At 42.2% G+C, this 15,231-nt stretch overlaps 1 pseudogene; it reads left to right on the top strand.

Annotated features, from left to right (window-relative positions):
* The first annotated feature begins 436 nt into the window (after positions 1-436).
* On the top strand, positions 437-8,426 carry LOC122652103 (annotated as a pseudogene).
* The last annotated feature ends 6,805 nt before the right edge of the window (positions 8,427-15,231 follow it).

Below are 15,231 nucleotides of genomic sequence, written 5' to 3'. Positions count from 1 at the left end.
CCCTTGCTATCTTTCTCGGTTCAAGCCTTTACTGTGAAAAGAGATCCAACTCTTGCTATTTCTTTTGCAATTGCTCCAAGACTAAGTGAGGGGCCAGGAAGCACGTACCAAGCCATTCGAGGGTAGCCAAGAACTGAAATAAGCGAAGACAGGCATAGCTTTTGTAGTTGCTTTATCTGCCTGAAGTCGTGTAAACCAGAAATGAGTTAACAAATATGAAGCAAGACCTACTCCCTCCCATCCCAGGAATAATTGAAGAGAGTTATCTCCAGTCACCAACATTGGCAACTATGGCCATTGCCATAGCCTTAAGGGTTAGGTTGGTCAATCCGGCCCGAGATGCATTCGTTGACAAAATTGGCGTAGGAATGGAGACCTTTCAATAGAGCGGAGGTGAGCTGATCAATGATAAACAGCCCTACTCACTACTATTGAGATGGATAAACCGACATTGCTCCAAAAGTTACGGTATGTCGGTCGAATCTACAATCCTCACGTTACACCTTCTCTTTGTGCTTGCTCTATCCGGGTTCAGATTGAAGTGGATAAGCATCAATCAACTATCATCCTTGACCTGTATGCCAAGGGTACCCTAAAGATGAAAGAACGCAAACATCGATTGGGGAGGGGGGGTAGCAGTGGTGGTAGTTCCCCAGAGCCCGCCAGTCGTAAGGTCAGTAGTTGGGGGTTGTGTCAGTGAGGAGCTGCAAGCAAGTAGAGTCCGATAGTTAAGGGAAGAGTGAAGAGGCAAGTAACGAGTTAGGAAAAGCAGCTTGTAAAGCAAAAAGAATTGCCGAAGCAAACCCCCCTGAGCAGCCTATTATTTTGAATAAAAAAGAAGAGAGGGCCTTGCCTCCCACAACGAAGCCCACCTTTGAAAGCAGCCCATGAAAAAGATCAATCAAACCAAATGTAAGGCAAAGTAAACAAAATAAATATTCATTCTTTCTCACACAGGCGGACAATATTCACCCAGAGCCCTGTTGCGATTGCAATGCTGTTCTTGAAGGAATAAAAACCTTAGGGTAAAAAAAGGGAATAGAAGTCAGGATTACGACACTTACTCCATAGGGGGCGGCCGGTGAGCTCAACCTTGAACCATCGTTACTAGTTCCTATTCTCTCCCTACACGAACCTCTGTCCAATCAACGCTTTTGTTTGGAATTGAGGGCTAGGTCCGGTAGATATGGGATCATGCTTTGGTCTTACATGGTAAGGTCACCGATGTAAGGGCTATAAAGCAAGTAGTGCTAACCGTGCATTGTAATGTCTCTTAAGCGATGTCTCTTTGGTTAGTGCCAAGTACGGGCTCTAACATAATCCATGTAAAGGCTCTAAAGCAATCTGTTCATCCTAATCAAAGTTATCTGAAACAGTCACTCCCGTATCAAGGAGTAGTTGAGTTTCATAGTCCAAGAATCCCATATCTGGTCGTACAAGTCGAGCGGGCTGAACAGCCTTTCTCTTTCTCTAGCCACCTTCAAATACACCAAATAGTTTCCATAGGTGGTGTATGGTTAGCTTGAAGTCTGAAAGGGCTAAATAGTCATCCCATCCCACCCTTTCCCAAACCTTTGAAATCGCATACTAAAGCTATTTTTTTTATTTTACTGCAAAGTTGAAAAGTTCATAGGCAAGGGCTGGATCCTTTGTCCTTGCATGCAAGCGGTAGAGAATGTCATGGCTACGCCCTTAAGTGCAAGAGGGGTGCTTGGCAGGGAATTAACACAAAGCAAGGGGAATGAAGGCCAAAATAAAGAGTTTTTGTGTTAATTCAGTTGCTTGTAGCGGGCGGGGTGAGGGTGATTCTCTTCTTCATCCCCAAAACAAAATAAGTGAGGGCTTAGTTGACTTTTTGTTTTCTCTGAGGCTTTATTTGAGTTAGAAATGAATCAAACGGATGAGGATCCATTTATCCTGAATCGGAAGTTGAACCAAACATTGTTTCAGACGAGGAATTATCCATGTAATCGGAAGCTAAGGAATTTTCTTTTTTATAGGTTGTGGGTGTGCTAGGAAGGAAGGAAACGAGGAATCCTCAACAAAAAATGCTCTCTGAACTGAACATGAATTGTTTTCCATCAGGTGGCCCCTCTTCATTCTCTACAGGGGTCTCTACCCACATGGAAGCGGGGCAGAGATGGAAGAGATTGAACACGGGAATAAGAAGGATTTCATCTATTTTTTATCATTTTGATAGAGGGGGATGGAGAAAGTGGACAAAACAGACTCCCCCTAGTGGTCCCCAGTTAGACATTACCGTCAGTTTAGGCGAGCGGGAGGATAGGGCAACCAATGTCGTATAGAAGAACATAGACCCTTCTTATCCAACAAGGAGAAGATTTCCTGACAGGCCCTCTTAAGCTGTCATTCAATCATCAATTGCCTGCCAGAAAGAGGAGTTTAGAGCCTTCCAATGAGGGAGACGCCAACAACACTATGGAAATGAAATTTCCTTAGGCCTTTTTCTGTGAAACAAAGTCAAGCACCTTCATGGAACGGGAGTGGCCCTAGCGGGAAGGGATGGACGAGCTTGCTCCAATCGAGCAGGAGTGGGGAACCTTTTCAACTATATTTAAATCTTCCTTCCGACTGACCAAAAGGGCTATCTTTTCATTTCTTTTAGAGTCATTTAGATTGATTCTTGTTAGAGTGACTTTATAGTAAGGGAGAGGGAAGCATATACTAGAAAAGCATGCTTCAGGCATGTTGTTAAATACCCTTTTTCTATCGTCTTTGCCAAGCCTGATTTTCTTTTCTATGGATGTGTTTTGCTAGATAAGATAAGGAGGACCACCCTTCGATGCTTCTTTCGCAATATACCCCCTCCATCCTTCGGAGGAGAAAGAAAGGGTACTATAATTATCTATATATCTATATTTTAGGGCCCTAGAACGCTATAAAGGTGGGGAGAAGCAAGCTGAACCTCTGATCGACCTGGACACATAAATAATTCTCGGGGTTGAGAGACATTTGAGATTCTGTAAGTAACTTAGTGAGTGCTTTCTAAGTAAAGGGCTTGTCTTGGAAGAAGAAAATGAAATACAAACAACCGCATTGGTCGTAATAGATAGACTTTCATGCTAGTTCTTGCTCTAGCATGAAAGTTCCATATCCGCTTCTTGAAAGGTAGGCAGGTTTAGTTAGGTTCGCTCACTAGTTATATGCTTAACACATGCACCTAAGGTCAGAGGTGCCGCTAAGGTGAACGCATGAGAAGGAGCATCATTCCCTGCTGGAGATCCTTTACTAAAACCCCAGGAAAGCCACCTCTTCTTTATTTTGCTTTTCTATCCAAGACTCTTTATGAGTGGAATGAATTTTGCTAATGTGCACGAGGGAGAAGCAACTTAAAAGTTGCCTCTATCTACATCGGCTCTCTTTCAAGCATTATAGGTCGAGGCTATGAAATGGAGGAGCTTCTTTTTTATCTACGACCACCCTCTGCAGCCATTAAGACAAGAAGAGCTAGCCTTCTTGCTTCTTTGGTACCAGAGTATACTGGTCCAGGATGGGAGGTTGGGGTTGGCCTCTTATAACCAAGGCGACTTCCTCATATGGCGAATGAATGAGGCCATCACAGGCCGCACTTAAAATGAGCGAACCTAGGAAAAGATGCTTTGTGACAAAAAAGAGTAAAAAGAGAGTGATGCACCAAAAAAGCAGTCGGCTTATGTTTTTGGGTGCATGCATAGGGGCATGATTATTCAACGAATCTCACTGCACTGACCAAGCAACTAGCCAAACTTAACATAACTGAACCTATTTTGAGCTAATTGCATGTCGAGTGCTTAAGCAGAGCTTGTGGTCACTCGTTCCTTGTTTGTTCTAATCCTAGTAAAGAGCCTCAGATCCGATTCTACACTACATACAATATTCCATTCCGGACCTTAGTAGCTCTTCGCTTGATTGTACAAGGAGCATGCCCAAGGGGGCTACTACGCTCACCGCATACTTGCATCTAGAGCTGGGGTTGACCGGCATTTCCTTCGGCTAAAGGAGGATCGGCATTTCCTTCGGCTAAAGGAGGACTGGCATTTCCTTCGGCTAAAGGAGGACCCTGGTCCGGGGCCGACGAAGGGGAAGGCAATCATAACAAGCCGTCAACTGAATCTAAATATGCCGAATTCTACGGCTTACTGTATCGGCTTATAACTTGGTCTATTCTTCATATGCATTCGTCGAGTCTATCTTCCTCATGGTGCGTGGTGTCTTATCTCGGATCTGACTATGCCTAGTTGTGGGGCTTAGTGTACCTGCTTCTCTAATCATTCTTCTTTGATTCATGTTTTATTGTTTTGTGATGACACTGATATGAGAGTAGTTTTCTTTGATGAGTTTGTTAGAGCTAACTCCTCACTTTTAGCGTGGTCTACGATCAGCCATTGCTTGGTTGCATGGGTGCGATAGCCCATTTATCTAGCGGTAGGCCTTTTCTTGCTGGGTCAAAAGCTGCTAGTAATGTTCGCCCCTATAGATTCAGTTAGTCATTCAGAATAGCGTACAATAAGAAAGTTGTTATTTTTCTTACCCTAGCCGCCTACCGGGCGAAGTACTCGACTGGAGATCTTTAGTTTTGTCCGACGGGTGTGGCCTTTGTTATTGACCTTCGAATATACTCCTTGTTAGAAAGTTTTACGGTATATTAATAATGCATTCTGTGTTAGCCTTATGGACAACGGAAGCCTCAGCCTATTCAACCTTCATTCTCGATATGAGAGACAAGCATTAAACAAAGAAGAAAATATTAAAATTCATATGGGCATCGGGACCTAACCTCGTCGACTTTGGTCCCCCAACCTCCTCCCTTAGCTTGGCAGCTATTCGGTGGGTTGTCCTGTATACCCAGAGCCGAGAGTACGTTGCTTTCCTTGCTTTTTGGTCAATAATACAATGTAAATAGCTTTTTCTATTTATTGGCCTAAGATTTTCTATTGCTTTCTGCAAAAAAAATCTTTTAAAAAATCCGTCACTTATCATCATAGGCCAATATACCTATGCCCCAGCATAGGGTGCTCCCACTACCTAGGTGGGGTAACCCAAAAAAAGGTAAACATCTGAGTCAACTGGTTATTCAGTGAAACGAGGTCCCTCCCATTGGTCTAGTGCAAAAAAACTTTTTACCAAACTCCATTCAATCTTTATCAACTATACCCGCAACCCCTACTTCTTGCCATTTTATGAGAAATAGAGAGGAGATCAAAGTGAGGATGCTGATTCACCTTTGAAAGCTTCTCCATCATCAAGTTGAATTGGGGTTTTACCTCTGATACCCTAAGTAAAAGGTTGAGGGGAGATGAGTTGATTAGGAATTCTCTCCAAAGCCAACCTATTCCTCGTTATTACTATTAGTTATTGGGATCCACTTCGCTGGTGAAGTCTTCAAGGTAGGAGCAATGCGAGTCAGCTATAACGAGCTAGACCCTCTATTGGAATGATATTGTCGTCTCTAGCCCAATGGGCCTTAGGCCTCAAGGCTTTAAAACACATGATACCAAGTAGAGGAGGCTACTCTTTATCAATAGCTCAAGATCTCCCTCCCTAGCCTATGTGGGACTAAGTTTGCACCCCCTCATAATCTCCCAAACCCCCTGGTACTCAGCTGTGTCTTAGTGGGGATACCATAATGATCTCCCAGGCGGGCCGGTACTAGGCCGTATTCTTGGGGTGTTACATCAGCCATTCTTCTTCCGATCCTACGTGTTTGAATGATCGTGAGCTCTACCCGGTTGATCAGTTACGTTGGTCAATTGTCTTGTTCTCAAAGCATGAATGCTCCTTCATGTTAGGATTAGCTCCATCCTTTCGATTCAACCTGAGAATTTGAATCCCCCTCCTGGGTTGGGGAGTGAACGAACGTCTTGGAGGACCTCCTCTGGGTGGGACTCCTACTGCCTTTGAATCAATCTCTTCTTCCCCCTCCCTATTCTTTTTTTGAAATCGGATAGGAATTCAGTACTCTTTCCGGTACCCCTTTCAACCTAAAGCAGCACCCTCTATTATTCATTCCGTTTGCTACCTTCGCCTGAGAGAGATGTGTGACCCGCTTTACAAATATATCGAATAACTAGGTCCTCGATCCTTCGGTTACCATGGTTGTTTTCTTCACCATAATGTCAGTTCGATGATGGCGAAGGAAATAGGATCTAAGATGAAGCAAATGTTGATGCAAGATCCCCTTGCGGTTTTCTATCATCCATCCATCCATCAAAGTTACTGAGAATTGAATGGCTGATCGGGGAAAGACATTAATCGGATGATGGGTGGAATGAATCATTTACTTTGGTAAAGGGTAAATATGCTTCTAATTCTGATCGATCGCCAGATGGAGAACAAACATTATTGAGCCTCTTGGAATTGGCAATCAACATTTCAATCAATCAATGCTAAACCCTAATGCCCGAGATAAGCGAAGCCCAACCTTATTCCCAACCAAGTGTGGATATAGTAAGAGGAGGAAAGCCAAACCCTATTTATTGTTCATCGGGGCCCCCTATTACTACACCAAAAAGCCAACCTGGGCCGGGGTCAGCATAGAATGAAGGGGACGACCCTAATGTTGTGTTGGCAAAGCCATGTTGCAGGCGAAGAAAAGCAAACCTGGGGACTCGGGTCGGGGTGCAGCGTAACTAAGAGAGCCATTCCCTTTAGGACAAGACAGAATGGGTGGGCACGAGCGGTCTGGTGTCCAAGCCGATTGGTCAGACGACGACTACTTCACTTATTAGATTAGTATTAGTCGCCTACCTCAAAATGGAATGGAATGGAATGGGATAGAATAGAAAGAACGCGAAGCGCTAGTGCTATAGAGTCAATTTTTTTTTTGGGAGGGGGGATAAGAAGGTGAAGAAGCAAACTTATCTCCGCCTTGACCGGCAGCTGCTCAGTCTCCCCATCTCTCCTAAACTTCCCCCGGTCTTCAATCCTAGTTGTATGAGGTAGAAACTCGTCCCATGTATAGTTCAAGTACGACTACTGGGCGGTTGACCGCTCTAAAGGGCGAGAAGACTCCTAGTTACAATCTTCCTTGATTATGCGAGACGGGGCTCTTATTGCTCCTTATTTTTTTGGGATGCAATAAAAAGCCTAAAAGGAACTACCCGAAGGAGGGTTTGTACAAGCTCAATGCGAGCGAGACACTTTATCTACACCAGCCATAGGTTCAAGGTGTGAATCTGCCAAACAAAGTGGCATCCCTACTCTCATCCGGTGTCTCGCACCAACCTTCTTCCGCTGCGCTGTCTCTTCTATCTAATTTGTGCTATCTCCTTGCCTGCCTAGGGTCTTCCTCTTTAGTAGCAGATTGGTACATAGGAATATTAGTATAATATCCCCAGAAAAGCCAGAAGGAAAAGGTGCCCCAAAGCACTAGATCCTTAATACATAATAAAGGTGAATGTGGAAATTAGAGATCAATCCGGTTATTTGATTGCCCTCAATACGACAGGGGTGCATAATAACTGCATTTCTAATAGTGAGGGAAAGCCCCTGAAATCTTAGGTTGTCCTATTTCCTCGGCTGCCCCCTACTCTGGACCCCCTATGCAAGCTGAAACCAAAAGGAAGATAGTAGTTCCATCCAACCAAATATTGATTGATTGATAGGTGACTTGGCTTAGTGAGTAGCATACGAAGCATTGAAAGCACCTGACTATACATATATATATATATATATCTTCTTCTGTGCCCCATTATCTGAAGCATATCCCCTACTCCTTACCGGTCCAAGTGAAGTCTTTCATTTTTTGGATTAGGTCGACGGTATTGGTAAGGGTAACTCCCATTGTTCATTGATCTCCCCAATGCAAGGTGGGTCTATCGGGCATGACGTGCTTGTGTCTCTCCTTGTTCATCAATAATAGATAGTAGCTAATCTAGTTGATCCTGTATAGGCGGAGGTGAGGATGGAAGAAGCGGGTCTGTCGGTGAAACCAACGATTCTCTTCTCAAAGTAAGTAATAGAGAGAGTCTTTTTTCTTTTTCCGGTATGTAGCTCAGTGAGCTAGGAGCGAATCATCGGGGGCAGGGCAAAAATGAACGTAGGATCATAATCATGGCCCTCTTCTTGTTTCTTTTGTTTGTGTCCGGGGAGTTCTATTTTTTTTTTAAGGCTTATCCGGGGGTGGGGAGAGTAGCACATCTTCTTTCTTTTACTGCTGATCTCACATCGACTTCGTCACCTTCTTGTTCAGGGTCATCAGATGAGAGATCTTCCTCCGACTCTGATAAATCGGTCAAGCGGCTACCCTTGACTCACCTCTCTCTCTATAAAAAAACCCCTCCCCAGAGGAGAGTAGAGGGTTTGAAAGAGAGTATGTCCTGGATTCCTAGGTTCATTCTTATCTTGATCCACCATGGAATTCTCGGAATCTACAAAAACATTGACAGACAGGGCTCGTAATGATCTTCTTAAAGATCACAAGGTGATGAAGCGGCAAGATAGGAGGGGATCCCCGCCTCTTAAGAAGAAAGGCGTCTTTCTCCCGGGGCAGATAATGGATGGCACTCAAGAGTTACTCACGCAGCTAATCTCAAGCATAAAGAAGAGAGGAACGAAGTTGCCTGACTATAAAGGAGAGGGGAGAGCACTTTCGGAAAAGAAGGATTATATTCTATTCTATATATCATATGGTTTATTCTTTCTTTCCTTCAATGAGTTCATTCCTTTTTCTCTCATGTTTCGGCAATATTTCTTTTCTAGTCGAGGAATTCAAATAGTGGCAGCATTCTTTTCTTGACAATTTGCATCTTTCTCTGAGTTGGCTGTAGCATTGAAAACTCTTTCACTCTCTTCTTACGAGGTTGGTAAAAAAGCTAAGGATTTGGTTCTCAAATGTATCCTCGTTTTCTTATTCATATGATGTTGGATTTCCAATTGAAACTAAAGCCTGACCAGCAACGTCATCTTCAGTGAAGCAGCACCCTCTGCCCTTAAAAATTGATGTTTTGGACCGCTTTGCTAAAGCCATGAAAAGGAGTGGATGGTTGTCTTTTGGCCTAGTTTGACTGGTTTGCCTAATTGAAGAGACCCTACCCGAGGCTTTCATCCAGCCTAAAGACAGCCAGGTTTCATTTAGCTACAATGGCCAATGATCGTAGATCTACTTTAGCTAATGCAACTCGGGAAGAAGCTGCTAAGATTCCGAGGTTGGTAGCTACAAGAATTCCTGGCCATCTCACAAGCTACGTACCTACTTGTTCTGTAATTGGTTGCTTGGTACCAAGTGGTTGGTTAGCTAAGAATAAGAAGCAAAAAGCAACTAAGCTTTAGATTTGCTTTAGCTGCAGCTTTCTTTCATAACAGAGCTGGGAATAATGGCTGGCATAGAGGTCTCTCGCATGCAAGGAGATGTTGCTACTGGATGTCACGGTTTTGGGGTGCTATAATCCTTCTCTCTGGAACAATCAAGGGCATTGACTAATTGCCTCAGTCATCGCTCAGTGAGCTATTTATTGCCGTCAATAGCACTTCGCTTGCATGCAAGCTGGCATGCCAGCTCCAGCTAGAGCTATCTCGCTAGGCGAAGGAGATACATTTCTGGTACTGGTGGTACTGGAAAAGTTTTCAGGGAATAAAAGAGGGTAGGGAGCTTGTGACTAAGCCGCTAGGGAGACCATGACTAACCCGAATCCGGGGAAGGATCCTATGACAGCACTGTGGATGGAGTACAGGTAACTTCACTCTTTAATGAATGCAGGAATAGAACAATTTGCAGTGGTGAAAGACCCTACCTATGAAAGAAGTAAGGGGGAATTGTAATCCTACTCTCTGTCTTGCTACCTATGACTGCCTTGCCAACTCTATTGACAGAGTACCACTTACTGCACAGCTAAGGGAACTCTGTCTTGTATGCTAAGAGAAAGTCTTCAATACAACTCCTCGTTCCTCCGTTCACAGGTGAAGTGTCCTCCATGGTGTAAGAAAACTTCACTCTTAAAAGATGAAAAGACAAGAAAAAAAATGGAAACAGATCTTAGAAAAAATCCCATCAATTGTTTGTTTGGAACAAGAAAAGAAAATGGAAAAAAAGATCTAGAAAAATCCATCAATTGTTTATTTGGAACATTAGAGTTTTAACTTCTGTGAGGAGCATGACTTCAGTCTACATGCATGATGGATTAACAATAGATTTAGTTTTAGTCAGCAGTTTAGATTCCATCTATGACTATGACATGAAAGTCTCATGTTCCATTGGAATTGAAACTTCTCTGTATTTGGCAGAGATTTGAATTCCTACTAACACTTAATATGCACATAAATATATGAAATACCTAAGATGATTATTGATGTTAGCTCACTAAACATAAAAAGCTAGAACAATTCTTGGCAATTGAATTGTTCACTCAAGATCCAAATTGATCCAAAAAGAAGCCCTATAGTGGCGACTTGACACCACTGAAACACTTATCCCTACTTGATCAACAAGTATTACCTCACTTTATAATAGGAAGAAGAAGATATCAAATGCCTCGTGGATTGAGTCAAGGTGAATAGTAATTCTTTTGTTGGCATTGAAGAAACAAATGGAATAGTTACATGGAAGAAAACTGAATTAAGGTTAAAATAAAAGCAAACTTCCAGTAGTATCTAATAATATTAGAAGAGAGAATTGGGAGAATGCTTGAGTGATCGAAATAGATGACCCAGCCCCTTTATTTATAATAACTTGAATTACAACTAATCAAAGTAAAAATAGGAATGTTGCCTCAGTCCTAATCCTATTAGGAATTCCTAATACAACTAGGAATACCAAAATAGAACTCAGCTGAGGGAAAAACAATAAAAAAGAGAAGCCCTAGTCCTAGCTGAAATATGACTAGGAATCTAGGAATACATAAACCAGAATAATAACATAAAATAAAAAGGGAAAAAGACTAGAATACCTCCACGGTTGGTATTCTGGTATATCTTAACACTCCCCCTCAAGTTGGAGCAAAGATGTCAAGCATGCCCAACTTGACTAGGTTAGGATGAAAGACCCGTTCAGGCAGTCCCTTGGTGAACATATCAGCAAGCTGATCAGCAGACTTCACATAAGGAACACAAATAAGGCCTTCCTCTAACTTTTCCTTGATGAAATGCCGATCCACCTCAACATGCTTCATGCGATCGTGCTGTACCAAATTATGTGCAATACCAATGGCAACCTTGTTATCGCAACACAACATCATAGGAAGGCGAATAGCAATGCCAAGATCTTGTAGCAAACCTTTTAACCAGAGCAGCTCACAAATACCATGTGCCATAGCACGAAATTCGGCCTCAGCACTAGAACGGGCGACCACATTTTACTTCTTGCTATGCCAAGTTACAAGATTACCACCCACAAAAGAACAACAACCAGAAATAGACTTACGGTCTGGAGAACCTGCCCAATCAGCATCAGTATATGCCTCAATGCGTAGGTGACCATGAGGAGCCAAGAGAATTCCTTTCCTAGGAGCGGACTTCAAGTAGTGAAGAATCCGAAGAACAGCCTCCATGTGTGAAGTATAGGGATTAGGCATAAACTGACTGACAAGACTAACAGCAACCGCAATATCGGGATGAGTATGAGAGAGATAAATCAACTTTCCCACTAGTCTTTGATATCGCCCTTTATCAACTGGATCACCCTCCTTTTCTTTGAGATGAACATTTGCAACCCTAGGAGTATCTAAAGGACTGCATCCTAACAAACCAGTCTCAGTCAGTAGGTCTAGGACATATTTTCGTTGGGAAAGAAAGATGCCTTTTGAAGATCTGGCAACTTCAATTCCAAGAAAATACCTTAGTTTTCCTAGATCCTTAATTTCAAACTCTTGGCCAAGAAATGTCTTCAACCTGCTGATTTCAACACTGTCATTGCCAGTGACCACAATATCATCAACATAGATTATAAAGATAGTGAATTTTTCGCCTACTCTCTTGATAAAGAGAGTGTGATCTGTATTACTCTGCTTGTAGCCTACAGAAACCATTGCTTTGTGAAAATGGTCAAACCATGCTCAGGGGGACTGTTTCAACCCATAGATAGCACGTTTCAATTTGCAAACCTTGCCTTGGTTGCTGTTAGAAGAAAACCCTGGTGGAATGTCCATATAAATCTCTTCATCGAGTTCACCATTGAGGAAGGCATTCTTGACATCAAGCTGTTGTAACTCCCAACCAAGATTAACTACACAAGATAATAGTACTCGGACAGTATTCAGCTTAGCAACAGGAGCAAAGGTCTCCTGGTAATCTATCCCATATGTCTGAGTAAATCCTTTGGCCACGAGACGTGCCTTATTCCTATCCACAGTTCTATCCACCTTCTGTTTCACTACAAACACCCATTTGCATATGATGAGCACGTTTATGTGTGAAATCTTAGGGCATAAAGCATACATTTTACCACATTGGACAGAGTTACTTCGGTGCTTTCTTGTGCTTTTCAGGTTTTAGGTGAATTCTTAGGAAAATGGAGCAAAAGATGCTAAGAATAGTTGGAGCGCCCAAGAGTCGAGAAAATAAAGTTTGGATTGAGCACTGAAAGAATCACACCAATCAATCAAATTTTAATGTGATTACAGTGGACTCCTTAGCATAATTTTGAGGTGTTAATAGTATGGATGTGTAGCCTGTCGAGTCAGCTTCGCAACGGTTCAAACGACACTTGATTTCGAGTTGAAACGAAGAAGTTACGGTCGTTTCCGTGGATAGGGGTTTATTTGTAATTATTGATAGTTGGCCGGGGATAAAGTAAAGCGGAAGTTCGGATTCTAGGACCTTAGCGCAATTATCAGAAGTTATCTTTCTGTCAACCGAAAGATTCCATTTGAAAGGCTCTGGAGCAGTCCAACTTGAACTTGAGATATCTTGGGCTCCCGAACTCCAAATTGGACGAAATTTGGATCTATTTTGGGTGATTTTTCGCAAGGAATGCAATAGTGAGGCCCATATAAGCATCCCATACTCCACGTTTTTTGAAGGACAGATTTGACATTTCATTAATTGTGAGTGAAATCCTAGTCATCACCCTTGCTCTCTCTCTCTCCTCCAACTTTTCAAATGCACTTTTGGAATTCTACTTGGGATAGATTTATTTTGAAAGATATTTTTTCACCTATGGAAGGTTGAAAGGTCAAAGATGCTTTGATCTCATTGCTTGGAGAAGATATCTATAAAGAAAATGAAGCACTTGTTAGAATTGGAAGTTTACTTTTCTAGAAATAGAAGGTTTATGTAGCTAGGATTTTTTGTATTTTTTTCTTTCTATTTTTTTTTTCTTGGGATTCAAGGCATTGTAAAGGAGGAAGGAGAAGAGAATATTCTCTTTTCTTAGGAAATATTTCTCCTACCACTTCCCTCTTCTCTCTTCTCCCTTCCCCCTATAAATACCCCTTGCCCTTTGGGTTGTAACAAGTTAGTTTTTAGTTCAGTTTTTAGTTAGTTTCTAGTTCAATTTTAATTCAGTTTTTAGTGTAGTTTTTAGTTCAATTAATTAGTGAAATTTCTTCTTCTCTTCTTCTAGTTTTTGGCTTTCTAAGTTCTAGTTTGATTTCATGCTTTCAATTTCATGGTTGTGATGCTTTTGATTCATGCTTTAATTTATATCTTCAATATGGTTGTAATAATTCTAGTATAGTTTCAAACTTTCTAGTCTAAATTTCTAAGTTGATGACAAGACTTGGAGATTTAGAAGAGGAACCAATTTCAGTCCGGTTCAAGCACATCCAGGTTTTCATTCTCTAAACCCTTAATCTCATTCTCCCTCTCCTCTATCTCTCTCTATCTTATTCTTCTTCTCCCTCTATTTCTTTTATTTTTTTTTATATGGTTGTGGTTTGTGGATGCACTTTTATTCCCTTATTCCTTTTTATGTGGTTATTATGTGTGGTTGCATTTTTATTCCTTTCAATTTACGTTAGTTTAATAAGTTAGATGTTAATGTATTAGGATGCCAATTTAATCCCTTAATTTTGTTAGATGCTTATGAGTAAGGTTGCATTAATTTTCATTAGTTTAATTTAACACTTTAATTTGGTTCACTTTACATTACTTTTAAGTTAGTTACATAGAGTGGCGTATATCTCCTCGTGTTCGACCCGTAGCTACGATTGACCCGTACGCTTGCGGTGTTATTTTAACTCAAACAACATCCAACAGTTCACTTCCCTGGTGGAAGAGTCATAAGCTCCCATGTGTTATTTTTTTCAAGGCATCCATTTCCTCCATCATTTCAGCCTTCCACTTTCCATCTGTAAGAGCTTTCTACCAATTTTGAGGAATACGAACAGAAGAAAGCAAGGAAACAAATGCACGAAAGGATGGAGACAAAGCATCATAAGAAACAACATGAGATAAAGGGTGTTGAGTGCAAGTTCTCACACCTTTGGGAACAGCAATGGGGAGATCCAAAGAAGAAGAAGTATTACCAGGTGAAGAAGTAGGTTTCGGAGCCAGAGTTGGCAATTGGACGGGAACAGGTGGCACAGTGGATTGAAGCTCCCTAGTTCTGGTCCTATTCCTTGAAAAAACCTTGAAATTTGTCGCATCAATCCTTCGCTGAAATTCACTAATGGTTCTCTGGACTGGGGTGACCTCCCCCTGTGCAGGAACATCTCCCCCTGAAGGAGAATGGGGAACCTCCCCCTGTGTAGGAATATCTCCCCCTGTGTAGGAATATCTCCCCCTGACGTAGCGGGAAGGGTAGGGGTAGGCAGGGTAGGCATAGTTGGAACAGCAAGAGTAGACTCCTCATAAACATGCCTAAGAGGGGGGTCAACGGTCAACACATCTTCAGTAGAATTCTCCCCCTGAAGAGGTAGGGATGAATAATAGGAGAGAGTTTCGTGAAAGAGAACATCCATACTGACCATGGTACGGGGGGCAGGAGGATAATAACATTTGTACCCTTTTTGGATGGCAGAGTAACCCAAAAAAATGCAGCAGAGACTGCGGGGCTCAAGTTTTCCAGGAGATCTAGTATCCCTAGCATAACATACACACCCAAACACCTTAGGGGGAACAATATAAAAGGAAGAGCCATGTAAAAGCTCAATAGGGGACTTGGAAGCAAGAACCCGAGTCGGCAGCCTATTAATCAAATAGGCTGCAGTAAGGATAGCATCTCCCCAATAAAACGAAGGAACATGATGGGCAAACATTAGGGCCCGGACCACCTCCAAGAGATGGCAATTTTTGCACTTAGTCACACCATTTTGGGCTGGAGTATCGACACAACTAGTTTGGTGTAAAATGCCATGG

The sequence above is a fragment of the Telopea speciosissima genome, chromosome 1 (assembly GCF_018873765.1).
Source record: "Telopea speciosissima isolate NSW1024214 ecotype Mountain lineage chromosome 1, Tspe_v1, whole genome shotgun sequence".
NCBI classification, from domain to species: domain Eukaryota; kingdom Viridiplantae; phylum Streptophyta; class Magnoliopsida; order Proteales; family Proteaceae; genus Telopea; species Telopea speciosissima.
The sequence above is the reverse complement of the archived record's forward strand: the minus strand, read 5'-3'. Positions and strand labels throughout refer to the sequence as shown.